The sequence below is a fragment of the Acomys russatus genome, chromosome 9 (assembly GCF_903995435.1).
Source record: "Acomys russatus chromosome 9, mAcoRus1.1, whole genome shotgun sequence".
Classification (NCBI taxonomy): Eukaryota; Metazoa; Chordata; class Mammalia; order Rodentia; family Muridae; genus Acomys; species Acomys russatus.
Genome location: NC_067145.1, coordinates 23,887,057 through 23,902,120, shown reverse-complemented (window position 1 = coordinate 23,902,120; position 15,064 = coordinate 23,887,057).

Genomic DNA, 15,064 nt, shown 5'->3' with positions numbered 1-15,064 from the left:
CTTAATCTCCTTTCCCTCCTATTTACGGTAGTCGGGTTGTTAGGGAGGTATATGCTTTTCATAAATCATATTCGTTAAGGAATCAGAGCCAACAAGTTTGAGCATGCATTACTTTCAATTTTATTTTATATTACTGATTCAAGTAAAAATAACTGAAATTAATTGTAGATGGATCACAGTTTGTCCAAGTTGGTAGTTAATGCCAACAATTTCTCTGATGTACAGAACCAATAAAAATTCACATAACATATTTATGATAGCCTAAATTCAAAAAATTGTCTGAGTTGAAGAAAGGGCTGAGGGAAGAATAAATTATAGAGACCCATTTAGTAGAATAAGACTGTGAAAATCTTGAAGGTTATAAGTGCAGTTCTAATACAAACCAAACACAAAGTCTTTCACTACTGGCAGAATTCTTATAGGGAAAAATTTTAAACCCTCCAATAGGGTGGGTGTGGGAGGGAGTTAGGAAAGGGAGGATACAAGTGATGGGATAACCATTGAGTTGTAATCTGAATAAATGAATTAATAAAAAAAAATGAAAAAAAAAACCCTCTCCAATAGAAGTGAAAGGAATATAACTATCATAAAAACAAACATGAAATACATGAAACTCAAAAGGGGAAATACCTAAAATAGAAAGAAAGAACTATTAATCTTCGTTGGTACAGAAAAACACAAATAAACACAACAATGATAATCATGACCCACAACCTTATTAATAATCAGGAATTCAATAGGATGTCAACCATATTCTCTTTTCAGCAATAGCCTTCAATGTATTAGAGTAAATTTGCACTTAAAATATTTAGAATTTCCTAATATCTATAAAAAGCAAATAAGCACTTATATTCACTAGTAAGAAAAGCATTTCACCGATGAGGTCACATATAGGACAAAATAAAGACACGGTAAAGAACATGACCACAAGTGGAAACCAAAGAGAAACAATAGCAATTATATATCATTTAAATTTGACCCTGTAAAGGACACATATTACATATTGTGATAAATTAAACAATTCAATATAAAATACAATTTTAATATAGTCAGTATTAAAAAACATTTTGTATAGAGCCATCATTATCAAATCTTGAGGTTTATAACCCAATACCATATGAGTGTATAGTCATACCATAGGTCTGTCATCTCAGGTGTAGGAGTCTATGGAGCCAGCAGAGTTTGGAATTGTTGGCTTGATGAGCCATTGTACACTAGAGTAAAAGGAAACATTCCAATGGGAGATCAAAGAGCAGAATAATAATAGAAATATCTGAAGACTTTGCTCAAGGGATTTCAAAAAGCAACATAGATGCCACATGGAAGTGGGTCACACTTGAATGATGTTACAATCTGGCAAACCGTCTGGCTGTGTTCTGCTGTTGCTTTGAGAAATTTACTGAGGCAAAATTCAAAAGTCATGGACTCATTTATTTGGGGTGGTGGATAAATTTTCAAGACAACATAGCATAAACACAGTGATACTGTTGTCACTACCTGCAATTAATCATAGTTACAGGGGATATTTTTCACTATAAAGAAATCCAGATATATGTAAAAATATGCCATTTGAAAAGCAAAAGATTATGTGCATGCCTAAACTTATGAACAAGGTAGAAAAGGCAGGCTTAGTTAAAAAAAAAAAAACTGTTAATGAGACATGAAGAGAACCTCAGATCTAAAGCTAATAAAAAGAGATGAAGAAAGATAATTAGAATTCTCAACAGGAGTAAGACCACACCGGGACAGGTTTTCTGGGCGAGAAAATACATGAATTTTCATATGGTAAATTGAAGGAGAATACCATCAATGTTGATACTTGTCAAAGATATATTTATTATTTATACTTGTTCAACCTATAGAATTTTTGGTCATCATTAAGGGGAGACAGGCTGCAGAGGGCAGCATCTAGAGACGGAGTTTGTTGACTGTTGACTCATCTGATTTTTTTTTTTTTTAACAAAATGATGGTTGTGAACTGGATTCTCCCTATCCCTTACAGGCTAATGTTGATCAGTGTAGACTGTATTTCATGATCGGGCCATAGAATTGTTGTTCAGCATCCTGCAGGTGGCCCGGATTCTGTGGGCTGGTCTGGGTACTGTTCGTTTCCAGACAAAACAGATGGACCTCAAGATTGTTTTTTTTTTATTAATTTATTCTTGTTACATCTCAATGTTTATCCCATCCCTTGTATCCTCCCATTCCTCCCTTCCCCCCCCCCCCATTTTCCCATTATTCCCCTCCCCTATGACTGTTCCTGAGTGGGATTACCTCCCCCTGTATATGCTCATAGGGTATCAAGTCTCTTCTTGGCTACCTGCTGTCCTTCCTCTGAGTGCCACCAGGTCTCCCCCTCCAGAGGACATGGTCAAATATGAGGCACCAGAGTACGTGAGAAAGGATTTTCTCACGGACCTCAAGATTAAAGGCCCAATTTCTCACTCTGGGGCAGCTTTGAGCACTCAAGGAGAGGCCAGGGTGTGGAAAGAGTTTTCCACTGAGTGTTGCAGTTAGCTACTTAGACTGAGATTGCTGTTATCAGGAGGCAGTTGAAACTTAGGAGTTCCACAAGTCCTTTGTTAAGCTGCTGTGCTAAGCAAAGCAGAGAAAGTGAGCATATGTTTGAAACTGGCCAAAAGGCAGGTCCAGTGAGATGCAGGATGCAGTTAGCCTAGCAGGGCTTAGTGGGCCAGCACCAAGCTAGCAATGGCAGTGGAGCAGGCATCAGTGACTGACAAAGCAGCTCTGCCATAGCTCCCCCGACTGCCTTGACCTGCAGTTGAGAGCTAGACATCCTACAGTGATTCTCACCCAGAATAAATGATGAGGCTTAAATTGTCATGGTGGAGGCAGGGAGTAAGAGGGCAAGCCAACCAACCTTTATTTTTGTAAATCAGGGATTTACAAACCTTGGGCAGTGGGGAAGGGTTTGAGGGTAAATGTGTTTGATTCACTGAGGCTAGAGTGCTATTTGATTTACATGCAGTTTTACAGTACCTCATTTATGTGCAATAGCACAGGGTCCTATCAGGAGAATACAGTACTTAATTATCCTACGGGTGGGAGAAGAACTTCCAGGTATAAAGATATCCTTAGCATATGGTGGGGTATTTGCAGGAATCTTCAGGTGCTAGCTGAACATGTTCTATCAGGAAAGGGTCAGGCCTATAATCTTCCCTGAGGGCTATGTGATGCTCCTTAGCAGACCTGGGGTACCCCAGATCAGGCAAAGAGAGAGCTATGATGAGAAAGGGAGTCCATCATAATAGACTGAGCACAGTTGGCTCTCCGGAAACACCTCAAAGAGCAGTGTTCCACAAAGAATGTCTGCCATATTCTAGAACTGTGATTCTGTGAAAAAAGCAAGCATTCTGTCTTTTGATGTAGGGGAAAGGTCTTGTGATGAAGCATCAGGAGTCAAGAGGGTAGAAAGGCTGAACAGGAACCAATTCTGACAACACTTTGATATATACACTTTGCATGATTACAGATTAGCTGGTTAGTCTGACGCTCTAGCTAGGGATAAAAAGTGAGTGGCCACTTTGAGAACACCTCCATGAAAAGTGACAACCTCGCTTCCAAAAGTCATGAGTTGCCAATATCTTCTCAGTTATAAGTAAAACATAGTTAAGAACTGTCCTTTCTTTGCTGAGATATTTGTATCACTTCGTCTTGTGACAATCTTATGTATGCTGCCTCGGACACTATAATTTCAGTGCACAACCATCATACTGTTTCTGGGAGGACTTTTTTTTTTTCAGGTATCCACTTTCTCTTGCTCTTATACTATTTCTGACACCTCCTGTAATGACTTTTGAACTTTGGCAGGAGAGAGTGTGATATACGTGTCCCATTTATGGCATATCTTTCTGCAGCTATGGTCTCTGTATGGTGACCATTCTGGATCTCCATGTTAATCACCATCTGTTGCAGAGAAGAGCTTCTCTTATGAGTCAAAAGATGTACACATCCATGGGTACAACAATGTGTATTTAGAAGTCAATTTAAAGCAATGTCCACTTAGCAGAATAAATGGAAGTAGGTTTTTGTCTAGGGCCTATTACCTCCCTAGCCCTGTGTTAATAGATTTCTTTTGGTGTGGTGGGTCTTTTCACAACATTGATCTGCGAATGCATAAGCATATTAGGTCATCCCATGTTATCCTCTTCAGGTCTTTTCTTTAATGTTCTAAAATTGACATTGCACAAGCCTATCATATCCTTGGTAAGATTTATTCCAGGATATTGTTTCAAATTATTGTGAACAGATGGTTCTCTTGATTTCTTTCTTGCTGTACTTGGTGGTGGTAATACTATATATTAATTTTATTTATTTTATTTTTTAGAAATTCATAAATGAGTACTGTAACCCCACAATTTGTACCCCACCCTCTCCTAATTCTAGCTCCTTCTGAGGCCTCTCACTTTTCGAATTCATCATTGCTTCTTCTTATTTACCATTTTATACACATATGATATGAATTTATAAATGCAACCTGCTGAGTTCACTTACTGTTGCTTATATATGTATATGCTTATGCTTAGGCTTGCCTGCTTTCCTATCTTGCAACTTTGGTGAGTGTATTTTTAATTTTTAAGAGTTTTTTTTTTCATAGAGTCTTTGATGTAAGGAACCATATATTGTGTGAACAAGCAACCTTGTCACCTTCATTTTTTATTTTTAATATTTTTATATCTTTCATTTGTTTTATTCCTCTAAGTAAAATTTAAATTAAACAGTAGACAGTGAGTGGGCTTCCTTGTTTTAGCAGAGTTTGGGGAAATGCTTTGGATTATTCTTCAGTTTGCATGATGTTAGATATAGGCTTGTTGTATATTACCTTGATTACATTGTGATATTTCCCCTATGAAGAGATGTCAGATGCCTATCTGTCTGCTAAGATTACTATGTGGCTTCTACTTATGTAGTGGATTGGATATATTGACTCGTGTGTGTGTGTGTGTGTGTGTGTGTGTTGAGTCATTTTTGCACCTGTGTATGAAATTGACTTAGTCATGGTGGACAACCTTTTTGATGTGTTCTTGAATTTAGTTTGCAAGCATTTCATTCAGAATTTTCTGTCTATACTTATCAGAAAGATTGGACTATAATTTTCTTCTTTGTTGTTTAGTTTTCATTTAGTTTTGCTTTTCAGGGCAATGCATTGAATTTCGTAAACTTGATCATTATAAATTAAAGTGGAAAATTAATGAAATACTTTCAAAATTTAATACTAGAGAGGTCAAAGATTATTCTCAGAATACTATCTCCCTGAGTCAATTTTTCTGTACTAACATAAGGTTTTTATGTCTCTCATGTATTTTAAACTTGCTTACACAGTTGTGCTATGAATTAATCTGGAAAAACTGTTATCAAAACACAAGCTGGGGACTATCTCAGTGGAACAAATGATTATTGTGAAAATAAGAAGATTGGCAAAGCTGGTGGAAGTGATGATCTACCTGTAACCCCAGTTCCTAGAATCTGGGGTCCCCAGTGCAAGGTGAAAAGCAAACCTAGATAAATTACCACGGTATGCACTCAGCAGGGCAGCCTGTCTCAGTAAATAGAGTGAAGAGATGGAGGAAGACACATGGCACCAAACTCTGGCCTTGACACCCAGAAATGCACATGTGCAGGGACGCACACATACATGTGAATGTGAACATACGTGTTAACCACATAGTGATAGGCATGCAAATAAAATAAAATAAAATTAACCATCAATGCTCATGGTTCCTCATCCTCATATAATGTCAGGTTTGCCTAAATATATATTCTTGTCGAAGTCATTTAAACTTCAAACAACAGTCACGTCATTATTTTAAAAGATCTTTAAATTCTCCTGTCTGCTTTGGAGTAGAAGTAGGTGAATATAACCTTTTTCTTCCCTACCTACAAGCTTATCTTAGACAAGTTTTAATCAGTTACAGAAGATGGATTTATATGTAAGATCCCATCTAGTGCTGTATGTTTCTAAAATTTAATAAAGTGTTTTATATAAAACTTTATTTACAGGAAATACCTAGAGTGCATATATTCAAGCTGAATGTGTGTTGCTGAATTCCATTCATAGAATCACTATGGTCATGTCTAGAGGCTAGTATTGAGGATGAATGACTTTAGGGTGTGTGTTCATTATATTTTACTACTGATTCTATAGTAAAATGTCCTGTTTTGATGATATTATGAGTTTTTGAATGTTTAAACAAAATTATTTTCATCTCAGCTGTTTTTTGGAATTTTGAGATGTAATTAGCTCTCTCTCTCTCTCTCTCTCTCTCTCTCTCTCTCTCTCTCTCTCTCTCTCTCTCTCTCTCTCTCTCTGTGTGTGTGTGTGTGTGCAATGCCTGCATATAAGTGAAAATAACAATTGTATACAGCATGTCTTCATGAGTTCTAGTTGAATGTGGATGCTTCATTGGATCTATATAATTTTATAAGCCTTTGGGGAGCCTACATAGGACGACATAATACGTGATCTTTACATCTACTAAACTGCCATGTCTTTGAAGTTCTAACAGTTTTAGCAATCTCTTCTATCTGGTAATCTGCTTAGAATATGCACCCAGGCTTTAAAGTTTCCTTCTAGTTAATTCTTTGGAAATAGAGATTTGAAAGTACTTAGTCTTATAACCTCATTAAAACACATTACGATGCAAACAATGCTGTCACCACTCTGATAGTGACTAAGAATCAGCTTGATATGTTATCAGTAGAAGAAGGTAGAAGATGCTCCACATAGAAGCTACCTCAGGGGATTTGCTGTCAGAATGGCTAAAAAGTGTACATTTTAAGAGGTGGTTCTGTAAACTCATCTTCTGTATTATACACTTGGCTACTGTGTTTTTTTCAACCCGAGACAGAAAACTCTGTAGCAGAAAAGGAGTTCCATGAGAAAAATAACATCAGGACATGAACTCTGTTAGTCAATAGATTGTCTTCTCGAATATCTGAAAAGTTCTGACCAGTTCTCAGCTGTGTCCTCTTGCACTGAGCCCATAGGGGTTCTATGGCTGGACTGTACTACAGCAGATCTTATCAGAATAGTTGGCTAAATAACACATTCCCATTTTCAGTTGGGTTCTATGATCTAAGAGTATATAGTATACATAATTCAGGGGAATATGAAATATGTGACAGTTTATGTCTGTTTGTTTTCAAAATTAAGAGATAACTTGGGAATGTGATAAAACACTATCTTTTATTTTAAAATAAAATTGTATTACTAGTCCATGAGAACTGAACATAAGAGAGCATTTTACTAAGTACTTTGCTTCCTATTTGGTATATTATACTTGAAATCTGTGCTGACAATCAACCTTCAAAGATAATTAACTGCAACCTTGTTTTTTGTTTTCTCTGTACATCACATTTTCTTTGTTTGCACTTGTGTGTATATGCCTTTATTCTCATTTCAAAATATTGACAAACTAAAATGAAAAGAAAGGCAGTAAGTGTAATTGAAGGTTCATTTTTTTGTTTGTGATTCTGTTAAGAAAAGATCATTTTTGTTATGAATCAAAAGCTAGTGATCAGTTAGATTTGTTTAAATTCTATTCCATTTTAACTTTGGATTGGTCATAGAAAGACCACAAGAAAGCCTAAATGAAAAGAGAGAAGGGTTGGTGAGTGGAAGCATATAAGATGAAGCAGGGTCAGAAGGGCCTAGGTGAGAGTTGCAACTCTACTTTCTTACTCCCCACTCCCCACACCAGCTTCTTATGCCCTTCAGTGTGGCTGTGCTATATCTACCCTATTTCTATGTACCTTAAGATTAAAGCCAATTTAATCTAAGATGACTTCACCAATCACACACTGTGTCTGATTAGCAGGACAATCAGGACAGCACAGTGACCTAAAAGCCAAACTGAGAGCTACAAAACACCAGTGCTGTTGATTCTGAGGTGAGAGGGATCAACACTGTGTGGAGCACAGACGGGTCTGACCCCTGGCCACCCAGCTAATCCACAGAAAAATCTCAGGGGACAGCCCACATTAACTGCTATTGTGGGAAGGACTGTGGGATATCCATGCAGCTTCAGGCTCTCACTGCCTGTCTACTGCTTGCTGGATCCAGGATGGGGAGCAGACAGGTAGAGCTGAGTCCTGGCACTGGACACAAGCCACATTAGCTGCCTCCTGAGAAAGAGTGAGGGGTACCCGGCCACTTTTGGCCTCTGATCTCTCTTAGCCCCCCAGTTAATTGTTGTCCTAGCCCAGCAGGGTCACAGAATAGATTGGCAGAGCCCTGCCATCTTAAGAGTGTGTATGGAGCATTCCAGCAGCCGGGAGTTCATATTTTTCACACCCCACATCTGCTTACCAGCCAGGCCCATCTGTTACACAGAGCATACCAGCAGAGCTGAATCCAGGCTCTGGCTACAATCCTCATTAGCTGCCATCCTATGGGCAACTTCGAGCCTTGGTTTGTTTCTGCCCACCACCTGAAGCATACTCCTCTGACACAGCTAAGACACAAAGCAAACAGGCTGAGCTGAGGTGCTTGGGCAACAATCTGCATTAGTGGCTATCCTGTTAGCAGCTTCTGGCTCTGATCTCACTCTGCACACCTGCAGCTTATTGCCCTGATCCACCTAGGTCAGAGAGCAGACACACAGAGCAGAGACATGTGCAGGCCACATCCCATATTAGCTGTTGTTCTGCAGCTGCTGTTCTGCTGTTCTGAGCTCTAATCTCTCTTTGCCAGCCAGTGGCTTACTGGCCTAGCCCAACTGGGGCACAGAGCAGATAAGCAGAGCCCTCTCATGTCAAGAAGGCCTGTAGAACAAACCAGCATCTTTGGGCTTTGGTCCTCCTCAGCCCCTCAGTTGCTTACTAGCATGGCCCATGTGGGATACAGAACAGATGGACAGAGTTGAATCTGACACAGATCAAGACTCCCATTTGCTGCCATCTCAAAAAAATCTGTGTAGCACCCAAGCAGATTCAAGCTTGAATCTCTCATAGCCCGTCAGCTGTTTACTGTCCTAGCCCATATGGAACATAGAGAAGGTAGTCAGAGCCCTGCCATCTCAAAAAGGACTGTCGAGCAAGAGAGAAGCACTGGGCTTGGAAATCTATCAGCCCACTCCTCTCCTATTTGGCCCAACTGGGATAAAGTCAGGGAACCCAGCTGAGCAGAGCTGGATACAAGCTTTAACAACCACTGTCTCACACTCTACCACCACCACCATCAAAAAAACTTGAGAGATCCCATACAAGCAACTTAACAGCAAACCTGAAAACTGCAGGAAAAAAAAAGCAGATATACCCAAGAGGAGTAGACAGTTGAAAATCATCAAACTTAGGGCTGAAATCAATCAATTGGAAACAAAGAAAACACTTTAAAGAGTCAACAAAACCAACAGCTGGTTCTTTGAGAAAATCAAAAAGATTGACAAACCTTTAGCCAAACTAACTAAAAGGCAGAGGGAGAATTTCCAAACCAATAAAACCAGAAAAGAAAAGAGGGACATAATGACAGACACTGAGAAAATACAAAGAATCATTAGGTCTTACTTCAAAAACCATTATGCCACAAAATTTGAAAACCTAAATTAAACGGACAATTTTCTTGATAGCTACCAACTACCAAAATTGAATCAAGATCAGATAAACAAATTGAATAGTCCTATCACACCTTAGGAAATAGAGGTAGTCATCAAAAGTCTCCCAACAACAATAGCGAAAAGCCCAGCACCAGATGGATTCAGGGCAGAATTCTACCATACCTTCAGCATAGAGCTAATACCAATTCTCATCAAAGTATTCTGCAATATAAAAACAGAAGGAACATTATCAAACTCATTCAATGATGCCACAATCACCTTGAAGCCTAAACCACAAAGACTCAACAAAGAAAAGAATTTCAGACCAATTTCTCTCATGAACATTGTTGTGAAAATATTCAATAAAATACTTGCAAACTGAATTCAAGAACACATCAAAACTATTATTCGCCGTGACCAAGTAGGCTTAATCTCAGGGATTCAGGGGAGCTTCACTTCACAGAAATTCATCAATGTAATTCATCATATAAACAAACTAAAAGAAAAAATACATGTTGTCATCTCCTTAGAAACCCAAAAAGCATTTCACAAAATCCAATACCTATTCATTTTAAAAGTCCTAGAGAAAGCAGGGATACAAGGCACATACCTAAATATAATAAAAGAAATATACAGCAAGTCTATAGCTAAGATCACATTAAGTGGAGAGAAACTTAAGTCAATTCCACTGAAATCAAGGATAAGACAAGGCTGCCTACTCTCTCCATATCGCTTCAATATAGTACTTGAAGTCCTACCTAGTGCAATAAGACAACTAAAGGAGATCAAGGTGATAAAAATTGCAAAGTAACAAGTCAAACTATTACCATTCTCAAGTAATATGATAATATACATGAGTTACTCCAAAAATTCTACCAATGAACTCCTATATCTGATGAACATCTTCATCAAAGTAGCTGGATACATATCAACTCAAAAAACAAAACAAAACAAAACAAAACAAAAACCAAAACAACAGTAGCCTTCCTGTGTACAAGTGACAAACAGGCTGACAATGGAAAATAGTGTCTTCAGCAAATGGTGCTGGTCTAACTGGAGGGCTACATGTAGAAAAATGAAGATAGATTCATATCTATCACCCTGAAAAAAACTGAATTCACATGGATTAAAGACCTTGGGATAAAACCAGATCTGTTGGAAAAAAAAATGGGCAGGAGCATTGAGCTCATTGGCACAGAAGAGAACTTCCTGAACAGAATGCTGACAGCTATAAGAGCAACTATTAATGGATGGGACCTTATGAAACTGAAAAGCTTCTGTTAGGCAAAGGACACTGTGAATGAAACAAAACAAAAATATACAGACTGGCAGAGGATCTTCACCAACCCTACCTCTGACAAAGGGCTAATATACAAAATATATAAAGAACTCAGGAAATTAAACACCACCAAACCAAATAATCCAATTTAAAAATGGGGTACAAGACTAAACAGAGAATTCTTAACGGAGGAATATCAAATGGTTGAGAAACACTTGAAAAATGCTCAACATCCTGAGTTATCAGGGAAATGCAGCTCAAAACAACTCTTAAGATTCCATCTTACACCTATCTGAAAGGCTAAGAAAAAAACTCAGGTAATAACACATGCTGTAGAGAATATGGAGAAAGGGGAACACTCCTCCATTGCTGGTAGGAGTGCAAACTTGTACAACCACTTTGGAGATCAATATGGAGCTTTCTCAAGAAATTGGGAATAATTCTACCTCAAGACCCAGCCATACCACTCCTGGGTATACACCCAAAAGATGCTCCACCATACAACAAGGGCATTTGCTCAGCTAGGTTCATAGCAGCTTTATTTGTAATAGCCAGCATCTGGAAACAACCTAGATGTCCCTCACCTGAAGAACGGATTAGGAAATTGTGTTACATTTAAACAATAGAATACCACTCAGCTATTAAAAACAAAGAAATCTTGAAATTTGCAGGCAAATGGATGGAACTAGAAAAGATCATCCTGAGTGAGGTAACCCAGACCAGAAAGACACACATGGTATGTACTCACTCATAAGGGAATATTAGCCACATAATACAGGATAACTACACTACAATACAGAGACTGAAACATCAACCAAAGACCATGTATGATGTGGACCTAGAACCTCTGCTCAGAAATATTAGCAGTCTCCTTGTGGGTTCTACAATGTGGACAGTAGGGATTACTTCAGACATGGACTCTGGCCACTGAACTTCAATCCCTTGCCTCTGGCAGGGTGGCCTTGCCAGGCTACAGAGGAAGAATTTACAGGGAGTACAGATGATATTTGATAGGATGAGGTCAGACGTTAGGGGAGGAAGGCTTCACTTTTTGAGGACTAGGAGAGGGAGGGAGAGGGGATGAAGGAGGGAGGGAGATTGGGGGGGGGGAGTGGAAGGAGGGGCATACAATCAGGACATGAAAAAATTAAACTGCAGAACAAGCAGGTAACTTATATTGTTAATTCCACTATATGGGAATACCTCTGAGACTGGCTGAGACATGAATGTCAAGCCATATACGTGCTTCTTGTTGGCTATAGAACCCCTATGAATTGTTATCAGATGCCACTTTTAGTATGGTATTAATGAAGATTTACTGATTCTTCATTCTTTTTTTCTTACTCATACAAAAAGCAGAAAACCAACCTTCATTGTTCTGTGCATCATCCACACATTATACATTTATAATTTTATTACTATATAATGCTTGTGAGAAATTATATATTTTCAATACAAAAGAAATGGACACTGACATTGGATCAGACCAGACAGGATTCATTTTACTCAGCATGCTGGATACTGACATCCTGCATCCTTCATGTTCCAGCACCAAGTGCTTCAGTAGTTGTTCCTCATCAGATTTGACAGCTCCCAGGACAGCTTCAAAGAAAGCTTCCAATCCCAATTGATTCAGCATTGCACATTGTCCCACACAGAGCTCTAATTAAGCCTGTAATTTCTCAACATTTAAAAACTGGACCAGAAATGCTATTTCTAGCTGGTTTAACCATTTCCCCCCAGTTTTATTTGAACCTCTACAAAAGTATAATCCCTCCCAAATCAGAAGGAAGAAACCTTAATAGAACAATGACCCATTTCCTTTCAGGGGATTCTGGTAGGTTTTGGTTGCTCTCTTGAGCTATAGAGGGTCATTTTGCATAGGGGTTAGTTCTAAGGTTGAACTCAGGGATGTCTCTCTTTTCCTTTATCTCCCATCTTAGGTTTGGGGATAGGGGTTGAAAAGAAAGAAGGGGGAATATAGAAATATATAGAGAAGACAGAACAAAAAGTAGATTAGTGATTCTACTCCTCAATTTAGTGCCTCAATTGTCACTCACGAGGTTATTTTTAATTCACTGGTACAGGATTTTGTAATTAGATGCAAAATAAGTTTAATATTATAGTGGTATAGAATTCAAATTTAAGATTATTCTTCATACACTATATATATATATATATATATATATATATATATATATATATATATATATATTTCTACTCTAATATGAGGTATTGTACCCATATAACTCAATTATCATACAAGGTTTATTTCCAATACTTTGAAAGTGCTACTGCAAGCTGTTTAGGATAAATAAGTTTTACAAGTTAATTGTTAGTTGATTAAGTCATGGTTATATCAATTACTAGACTATTTTATCATGAGAATATACGTCTTAGGTTCAGCAGATAGATATGATTCCATAGAAAGATAAGGCAAAATAGTTACACAAAGTCTTCAAAAAACCTCAGAGACGTAGACAATGTGACATCTAAAATGTTTTTATTATTTTAAAGATTCATTGACATAGGACAGGTTAACTCCCGACAACACCCAGCCTTCCTCGGAGAGGGTGATGAACATCAAAAGAACCTTCTTATGAAGATGGCTTCAAGTGTGGCAAACCAGCCACAGAAGAAAACGTCCTCATTTCTAACACAGACAGATTTCTGCTTAAAATATGGCAAACTTGGATGCAGGCAGAGTCAACGGCCAGACTCTGCCAAGACAGGGTAAGCAGCTCCTCAATAGTTCCTGCCTCACAAATACGTCTGTCAGAGATATTGGGCCATAAGGTTATAGATGATGCTTCAAGGTTATAGTGAGTTTTGGGTGACTATTCATGTAGCAAACTGTCTCTGTCATCTTCTCGTTTGGAAAGCTACTAATCTGTACTCCCATTATACTCAGGTAATCAATTTTATTCCTTTTCAAATCTCTGATGGGGTTGAAGACCAGATAGTTTAGTTTTACAATTAAGCTTCGCTGTTTAGGGGATAATATGATTTTAGGTATATATATATATATTTTTAAATTGATAATGAAAAGATCTGATAGATATTGATTTACATTCAGAATTTTAGATGCAGCAAGATAGGAAAGTTATTTTTCATCAATGCTCTCAAATACAGATAGCAAAAACACTAAGAATGTAATGTTTATATAATTCCTGATTGTGTCATGATGCTTCTTGCTATGTGTAGTTTATTGTATATATGTATAATAATATAAATGTATATGTAAAAATAAAAATGTTTATGAAAAATAGAACTAAAAAATAAAGCAAATTTTAACAACTAATGATTATGTCACCATTGCCATATTTTGTTTCGTTATCATATAATTTATAAATGTCACTATCATTAGTCATATTTTCAATAATTTTCTGCTTGGGGATTGAACACATATGAAGCTTGTAGTGTCTGTTTCAACTTGGGCTGCTGTAACAAATGTATCTGAGCTGGTTGACTTGAGCCACAAACTTGAGCTTCTCAAATGTGTGGAGTGTAGGAAATATGAGATCTCATGGAACAGACAGAGAGCCTGGGAGTGACTTACTTTTGGTTTGCAGAAGTATATACTCTACAAGGTATGTGTGTGTGTGTGTGTGTGTGTGTGTGTGTGTGTGTGTGTGTGCGTGTAGAGAGAGAGAGAGACAGAGACACAGACATAGAAAGAGGCAGAAACACAGAAAGAAACAGACACAGACACAGAGACAGACAGACAGACAGCGATGAGAGAGAGGTAGAGGCACTAACATAGGAGAAGCAGATGCAGAATTCACCTTCTCCAAGGTGACAATCTGACCCTTGAGGAATTCATCCTTATGACTCAGTTACCTTCCAAATACCATCCTTTGGAAGATGACAATGTCCTAATTTATCCATGACTTTTTATTCCTGTAAATTTCTATGATGCACTCAGCTGTGTAGTGAAATTATGTAATTAAAACTGGGAAGTTTGTCCTTTAGTGGTTTTTGAAGGAATTCCATTCCCTGCCACCACACACATTTCGGCTCATCTTAGAAGAGCAGTGTGTGCAGGTTGCACATAACCTTTTAGCTACACCATAAGAGTCAAGTTTAACCTCAATATATTTGGGGCATATGAATAAATATTGAACTCATAGGATCTCACCTTAAACATCAATATACGGGCTTTAAAAGTTGTTAGCCGAAATAAATTTTAATGCAGTATACCATAATTCTTCACCTCTATTCATTCTAATTG